The 9,074-nt window shown below is 39.6% G+C and overlaps 1 long non-coding RNA gene across 1 annotated transcript; it reads right to left on the bottom strand.

Moving 5' to 3' along the window:
- Window positions 1–708: 708 nt before the first annotated feature.
- Window positions 709–8,736, bottom strand: LOC103477435 (uncharacterized). Its single transcript, XR_535649.1, has 2 exons — window positions 8,451–8,736; window positions 709–927 (listed from the first exon to the last, which is right to left on the bottom strand). It is a non-coding gene; the product is annotated as an uncharacterized LOC103477435 (long non-coding RNA).
- Between the last annotated feature and the right edge of the window lie 338 nt (window positions 8,737–9,074).

The raw sequence follows: 9,074 nt of genomic DNA, 5'->3' as shown, positions 1-9,074 counted from the left end.
TACTGTTAAGTTTAGGGTAATTAACTGCTGGCAATATTACAATATTTTTTTATTAACTTCACAATTACTTATATTTTTACAATATATTTCTGTATTTTCTCCATTCATGACTGTCAAAATTACTTAGGATATATGTTTATTGAGTTATGATAATTCCATGTATTTTCTACGGTAATATAATGCTTTGGATATTACAGTCAGTAACTGTTGGTGTTTCACAATTTTCTACCATAAATTTACTGACTTTTTTTTGCAGTTTTGACTTACGGTAGTTCCATGTAATTTCTACAATAATGAAATGTTTTTGGATATGACGGTCAAAACTGTTGGTCTTTTACCGTTAGTTTATTATAGAATAGAATAGAATAGAATAGAATATACTTTACTGATCCCCAAGGGGAACTTGCTTTTTTGTTAGGAAAGCTTCTCCAACTTAGGTAATAAATACAAAGTTTGTAAAATATTTATATACCTAAGAGTGATAAGTTCAAAATGACTAGATATAAACAAATAAATAAATAAAAAGCAAACACATGCAATATATTAATCAATAAATAATCAATAAATGAGTGCAGTAAAATATTGAATCAATTAGTATAGAGTCAGGATTTGTAAAGTCTCAGAGCATCCATCTTAGTTAAACTTCCTTTTTTAGTAGTGTCCTTATTTAGTCCAGCACTTTGATTTCATTACTGACAGTTCTGGTTATTAAATGTCTCACATGTTTCATTGTTTATTTCAGGGATCCTGCATTCATTGTGCATAGTAATGGCCAGTGAACCACAGTAAGTTTCCTTTCTTCTTTCCTGTTCCTGTTTTGGCATCTGGCTGCTGTTGTTTGTTTGTAGTCTGTTCCGCTGCGCCGCCTTTTTCCAGTGTGTCACAACCAAACGTCTAACCAAGCGCTAACAGGAGGACTCACGGGGTCTGTGAAAGAGTATGAAAAAGAAACGCTTTTATTTTCATGCTGTAAAACTAAACGACACAATGTGTGTGTGTGTGCGTGTGTGTGTGTGTGTTTGGAGGGGGTGTGAGAGCTGTTTGTATGTGTTTGTGTTTTAGTTCTGTTCCCCAGGGTCAGTGTGAAGGCTTTAGCGCTCCGAAGACACAGTGTGGCAGGTAAATAAACAGGCACGCACACACACACACACAAACACACACACACACTCCAGGACCTGTCTATGAGTTAACCAGGTGAAACTAAGCCAGCGTGGGATAAGAAGTGGGCCTGTATGTTTGTAGATTTCAACATTTCAAAAGCGCTCATCAACAGAACACACCGACACCATGATACAACTGTAAATTAGAAGGTAATTAAAGTCATGTCCTTAATGTTTACTCCCCAACATAAACCCAGCAAAATTTTAACCAAGTTAGAGAAGTTAGTAATGCTAGGCTGGAGGAGTAAAATTTCCAAGCTATCATGCCAGCTGCAGCTTTACAATGTTGTTTCTTGCTTCTTCTCAAAGTACTAAGCAACATGTATTCATAAATTACTTTTCTTACTTAAAAATTAAAGTACATCAGCAATACATTTCTTATATGTGCTTTACAAATATTAGTAAGTAGTTTATTTATAAAACGCTTTTCTTATGAAGGCAAAGCAGTTGTATTTTCATCCTAACTTTATGAAAGGAAAAAAAAGCATTAAAAAAACAAGGAAAATCATCTGTTGTTTTGAGTGTACGTGTATTATGAAATCATGAATAATATGTTGTTGATTGAACGGTGTGAGTTTCAAAGGAACAAGGAGTTCCTTGCAGGCAAAGTAATCAGTTGACCTTACAGTCATGTTTTGGCAGGTAATCAGATTGGTGTTTCATAAAAGTAGGATTACAAAATCTAGGATAAGAGATAAAAACCAGTCATGACACAGAGCCTTCAGTTCATCCTGGCTTTATCTGTTTCACAAAGACCAAACCAGGCCTAGCAGGAGCACAGATTCAGTGACATACACTAGATAAATTGTGTTATCAGGAATTTCTGCAACAATAGCAAACGACAGCAGATCGACTGAATGAGCAATTAGTCTGATATTCCAAACCATCCTTAACTAAAAAATCTGTTATAATCATACCTGTTATATGCTCAAATAAACAACTTTAACCTAATACATGAACAGTGGAAATCAATATTATAACATGTTAATCTGAACAAATTCATTCATGTTACTCTTTTTGTTCCACATCTTATAGATATGTATACAGAGCAAACATAACTAATCAAGATCAAAAATAACATTTTGCAGTATCTGTGTTTTTCTGTGTAGTTATTTTGAGATTTTCTGTGTTTAGTCCTGTTTCCCTGTGAGTCTCAGTCCTGTCCTCCCTGTTGCTTGATCCCAGCTGTGACTAGTTTTCTGATTACCCTTCTCGTGTATTGAAGTCCACCTGTTGTCTTTGTCTCTTGTTGGATCCTCGTCGTGTTTACCAGTCTGTTTCCCTGTGCTGTCGTGTGCTCATTGTGCATCGTTCATTCCTCGAGTTGTTCCCCATTGTTCTGTACCCAGGATTCATCATTAAACTCATCATTTATCATCTTACATCCTGGGTCTGCCTGCGTCCTCATCTTCACCATAACCAACCGCTTTATGACAATCTGGAAGTATGTGGATAACATGTTGAGTGCAAATGACTTACTTATAACTTAGAAGGTATAAGACCTATCATCTTTAATTAGGTTTACTTATGGTTAACTTCCTGTTTGAGTTGTGATGCTTTTGTTTTAAAGGGGCAATTTCTTGTTTAACTTTTAGCGCAAAGGCAGCTTAATGCAATAAAAGGACAGAAGATCAATTGTAACGGAGCTTATCAAATGTATCTCATTATTTGTACTATATAAGTACTATTATAAGTACTGGCTTATAGTCCAAAAAACATGGTAAGTATGTAAAGTATGATACAAGTAATATATATAGCTTGACTTAATGACAACACTCAAAAATCACCAATGACCTCCTTATGGCAGCTGACTCCGGCTTGCTGTCCATYCTCMTCCTACTTGATTTGAGTGCAGCGTTTGACACTATCTGCCATACCACCCTACTCAACAGACTTTCCTCTATTGGCATCACTCAGACTCCTCTAAACTGGTTTAAATCATATCTCTCTGGCCGCACTCAGTTCATTCGGATCAAAACCTTCTCTTCCCAGCCTTCCTCTGTCACATCAGGAGTTCCACAGGGATCTGTCTTAGGGCCCCTTCTCTTCATTATTTATCTCCTTCCCCTTGGCAATATTTTTCGCAAGTATGGCATTGATTTCCACTGTTATGCGGATGACACCCAGCTCTATGTTTCCAGTAAGCCCGCCTCCAACCTCCCACCGTCTTCGCTTACTGACTGCTTGACTGAAATAAAATCCTGGTTCTCCTCAAATCTGCTTCAGCTTAACAGTGATAAAACAGAGGTTCTTCTCATTGGTACCAAATCTACTCTGGCCAAAATCAAAAGCTTCAGTCTTGTAATTGATAACTGTCCCGTTTCTCCCTCCCCTCAGGTAAAGAGTCTGGGTGTCATCCTTGACAGCACCCTGTCTTTCCAGTCTCATATTAATAACATTACCCGCTCGGCTTATTTTCACCTACGCAACATAAACCGCCTCCGCCCCTCCCTTACTCCCCATCCCACTGCCATCCTTGTTCACTGTCTTGTGACATCACGCCTGGACTACTGCAACTCCCTTCTGTTTGGTCTCACCCAGAAATCTCTTCATAAGCTCCAACTGGTCCAGAATTCAGCTGCCCGTATCGTTACCAAAACCCCATCCATGCACCACATCACTCCTGTCCTGCAGAGACTCCATTGGCTGCCCACCAAGTTCCGCATAGATTACAAAATTCTTCTGTACACTTTCAAGGCCCTTTACAATCTCTCCCCACCATATCTTTCAAATCTTATTCATATTGCCATTCCCTCTCGCTCCCTCAGATCATCCTCCTCAATCCATTTCACTGTCCCCTCTGCCCGTCTCACCACCATGGGGAGCAGAGCTTTCAGTCGCTCTGCTCCCCAACTATGGAACTCATTACCACCATACCTTAGAACAGGGGTGTCAAACTCCAGTCCTGAAGGGCCGCTGTCCTGCAGTTTTTAGATGTGCCACAGGTACAAAACACCTGAATCAAATGGCTTAATTACCTCCTCAGTTCTCCAAAGCCTTGCTAATGACCTAATTATTCTATTCAGGTGTGGTGCAGCAGAGGCACTTCTAAAAGTTGCAGGACACCGGCCCTCGAGGACTGGAGTTTGACACCCCTGCCTTAGAAACATAAAGTCATTATCAAATTTTAAAACCGAACTCAAAACACACCTTTTTAGATCTGCCTTTTCCACATGACACAATTGGTTTGCCTGATTTTACATAGTTTTTATATAGATACATTGTTTTGTTTTATTTATTTTTATCTACTTTTACTTGTTACATTTTATTTGTTTCTGTCACAGTTTTTTACTATTGTACGGTGTCCTTGAGTGCCAGAAAGGCGCCTTTGAAATAAAATGTATTATTATTATTATTATTATTAACACATTTGCTTCGTTATCAGTCATTTAATCCCCTCATCAGTACATTTGTGTATAACTTTTCTAAACCTTTTTGCAATCAAACTGTAACAGAGCCCGTATGGGCCATTGTAAAATTAGTAATGGTATTTTTTAACATCATATTAAAAATAATAGTATGTATAATAATTGTAAGACCAAAACAGACAGAGAAGAAAACAGCATGGCGGGAGCTGTCATTGGTGGCCATGCCGGCCAGCCAGTGGATTCACCACAGTCTCTGGTGGGGGAACTAGCTGTCGTTCTTCACACCGAGACAATTTTGCATTAACCTCCCATCCCTGAAAGCACTGTACCATCTCCTTGGCAGGATAGTCGTTTTGAAGATCTTCAAAATCTTCAACCCCAACCCAAAATTTGAGAACTATGTTTACAAACTGGTTCTGTGCCAAGAAACCAATTTACCAGCAATTTTAAGAAAAGTGGATATATGTCCAACCAGAATTATGCCTTATGAAGAGCTTGCAACCTCCCATAATTACCCAAACATTATCGGATGTATGTATGCATATATTTGAGCCATGAGTAATTCTGACCATCTGTGGATTTCAAAATTCTTCAACTAATTGTTGTTTGTTGAATACTGTATTATCAGTCTACGTTGTATAGATCTGCTTTTATGTTTAAAAATAAATTCAAACAGCTGGTTCAGCAGTCAGGGTCAAATTGACACCTTTTAGATTTCTTGGCTTTTTATGGTAAAATTGTAACCTTCAAACATAATTTCACCTTAAAGTAGTAATACTCAGAACAAAACATTTAATAATCCTGAGATTAATATTTTGCATTTAGTTTTTTTTTTGTCATTTGGCTGATTGAAAAGTCAATTTTCCCCATTTAATATAGAAGCCAGCGACTTTATCTGTCCTTCTAATAGAACCATTTGTATTCCCTGTTGCCATCTGCTTCATTAGTAACATGGTGACAAATAGTTTCAGTATCTCCTGCTCTGTTTTCATTTACACCCAATCAACTTTATTGATCCAGAACCTCTCACATCCACCAGTACAGTATCTTACTCTGCATGTTTGCTCTCTCTCTCTCACATACAGAGGAACAGAGAGCAAGAGAGAGCAAGACAGATAGAGAGGATGGGAGACAGAAGCAGAAGAGAAATTCCAAAAGATTTGAAAAACAGGGAAATAAAAGGCTATGTGACAACAGGGAAACTCAATCCATCCGTCACCTCTGAGAGCCAGTGACCTCTGTGTGAGTGTGTTTGTTTTCCCGAGTGGCCCTTTGTGTCAAGGGATGCGAAACTTAAATCAGCAATTAAGGTAAATAATTAAACAGGTTGACAATGGATTATTAATGAGACGGATGGGCTAATTGCCCTCCACTTTAAATGGACAGATAACACCTGAAGATAGATTAAAAAAATACACAGAGAAAGCAGCAGAGAGACAATTATAGTCTGGGGTAAAGAAATAAAATAAAACACATTACATGACAAAAAGTTAAAGGAAAAGTAGCTAATGCTTACTATTCCTTTTAATATAGATGTGAAACATGTGCTACATGCAGAAAATAAGGAACAGGAACCATGGTCCATGAGTGTTTGGACTTTTGGTTTCTGAGTTCTTTATCATTGTCATTTAGATTTTTCTATATTATTTCATCCCCACGTTTATGCCGCGTTGCTGCGGAACAACAATCCCAGTTAACTAAATGAAACCTGGAAATGTAGGTATTAATTTTGGTAATTATCAATTATTATTATTATTAAAAGGCATATAGCCTTTGCTGTGGCCATGTGCCACAGCAAATAGAAATGTAATGCAGAAAAACAATTGAAGAATAACTCAAAACCACTTTTTTTTCCCACTAACTGGCTCACGCAGACTCATTGCTATGGCAACTGTTTCAGGATTCAACAACAAAAAACACTCAAACTTTTCCCACACAAAGACCAGAATATTCAGTCCACTGCATATAATGTTTTTAGGCTTACTGCTTATTTGGTGATTATTAACAATTGTTTGCTGTGGTAAATTAGCTACCGCTGCTATTAGCTAATCTAACACAGCTGTGGTGGATTAGCTAATTTGAAGACATACTCTACTGATGAGCTGTCAGAGTTGGTGTGTAGGTCATCTTTCTTTTTCTGGAAGAGCAGTGCAGACATAACATTTGTCCATTTCGGGAAAGCAAAACCACGCAAAAAGATCATCGCAAAAGTGGACATCCGGACCGCACAGGGTAAAAAACTCGCAGAGCTCAATTGATCGATTTGATCAGGCAGATCCAACTGACTGATGAACCAGCACAGAATTTGTGGGGCTGTGTGTTTAAAACCCAGCAGGTGAAGTGACTGTAATTTAACTGTTACCATTTAATTTAAATTATTATACAGTTCTGGCAGCTGAAGGAGGAACAGCTTATCCTGCTCTCTCCCGTCTTTACTGATGACTTTGCCTGTGAATTATTTTTAAAGTCCCTATTTTTATGGTTATATTTACACTATCGACATCATAACTGGATTACTTCAAACCTAAGGACCGGGAGATTTTCTCACTTTTATTTTTACCTCACTTTTCTTCACCTCCAAGTTGAACTAGRGCAAAATGCYCCCSTCCRACCCCWRGGACATTAGCAGTATTCTASAAYGACTTCAGTTTTTAGAAACAAAGATTCAACGGCTGGAGGTGAACTTTGAGATCAACGCTACCTGTGGATATGAAACAACTCTTCCTCAAATCAGCGGAGAGGTCGTACACCCCGCAGCTCACCCTGGATCGCTCAGGGCGCCAAGCCGAAACAAAAGTCTCACACTGCAGATCCCATGAGACGACTAATGGGGAGAACCCCTCACCTGGACGAATCAGCGTGGCCGGCTCTGAGCAGAAACACACATTCAACTTTCAACACCTGCTCCGCCAAAGAATAGCAAACAAGCAGCTGGAACCAAAACGGCTCCACTGACCCCACTCCCAAGGACAAAGCGACCAGCCCAAGCCTTAAAACATTCCGACTCTGTGGGAATCCCACTGAAAAACAGATTTTCTGCACTCCAGCCTGAGCCTCTGAGTGAAAACCCACCTTCAAACATCAGYAATGAGGCTAAACCAACGCATCCACCCCACAAAGCTCCGAAGAACAAAGTGACCACCAGGAAGACGAAAGGTATGCCWAGAGTGCTTATTGTTGGAGATGAGACAGTAAATGGAATCAGTCATGTTTGTAATCCCAAGAAAACGAGAGTGGTTTCTTTTCTTGGTGACACTGTATCTGATTTACTCTCTCTAACCACTGATCAGCCAAACATGGAGACTTTAATTGTGCATGTTGGAGCCAACGATCTGGAAAAGCAAAAATAGGAGATTCAGAAAAAGGACTTTAATATTCTTCAGGTCACTATGGGAAAATTAAAAAGGAAGTTATTTCTCAGTGGTCCAATTCCATCGCCTCAATGGGGAGACRAAAAACATTCCAGGCTGCTTATGATAAACAAATGGCTGATTAAAACCTGCTCTGCCAGCTCAGTGACCTTCATCGATAACCTCTGGATCTACTGGCAGCRCTTTCACCTCTTTGGAAGAGGAGGACGCAATCTTAACAAACACGGAATAAGGCTGCTCACTGCAAACATTTTTCATTTTATCTACAAGAACAACAATGTGACCATCGCTTCAGAAGAACAGGCTCAAGGATTTCTGACTAGGACGGAAGTATCCTCTTATCAGAAGTAAAGTGTCCCAAAGCAAAGTGATAAAACATCAACTGTGAACAGAATGCCTGGTTCCCCTCCTCCTTCCCCCCTCCCTATTCTCTCCCCCTTTCTCCTTATTCCACCGTCCCACATCTTTTCCCCCTCCCTCTATGCTCCTACACTCACTCACAAGAACAGAGTTTCTCAGGAAGTCCATCGCTAAAGAGAGTCGGGCTGCACCTGAACCGCCTGAAGATGCTGGTGGAGGATGCGGGTCAGAGAGGAAGACGGATGGACTCTTCTTCCTCCCAGCAGGATGGAATGGGTCAACAGGTTCGCCTCGGCATGATTCTCCTTAGCACTAACATAGCAGACCTCACTTCATCTAAGCCACCTGCCTCTGACCTCCCTGAGGATCCAGCWCTCTGCGTTTCTGAGGTCTGAGACCGGGGTCCAGATATTATCTTTACACCCGTCTTCCTCCAGAATGTGTCTGGCTGCCCGACATTGCATAGCAGGACATTAGCTGCCCGGATCACTGCAAGAAATGTTACAAAAACAGAAATGAAAAAAGCAGTGGTCTTAATTCAAACCTCAGACTGATCCCCTGTCTAAAGGAACCTCAGACTGAAGAGCTTTCAGCCTCCAAGTCACTTAAACTGGCTCTTTTAATACCAGATCTCTCTGTGCTAAAGCTCYATTAATTAATGATTTCATCACTGAGCATAATATTGATGTTTTATTTCTGACAGAAACATGGCTGAATGACAATAATGAAGCAATCGTACTAATTGAATCAGCACCTCCTACGTACAACTTTTTGAGTGAGAAGAGAAAACACAAAAAGGAGGAGGCGTGACTTCA

Source organism: Poecilia reticulata, linkage group LG2 (genome assembly GCF_000633615.1).
Source record: "Poecilia reticulata strain Guanapo linkage group LG2, Guppy_female_1.0+MT, whole genome shotgun sequence".
NCBI lineage: Eukaryota > Metazoa > Chordata > Actinopteri > Cyprinodontiformes > Poeciliidae > Poecilia > Poecilia reticulata.
Note: the sequence above shows the minus strand (reverse complement) of the source record. Positions and strands in the feature narration are given on the sequence as shown.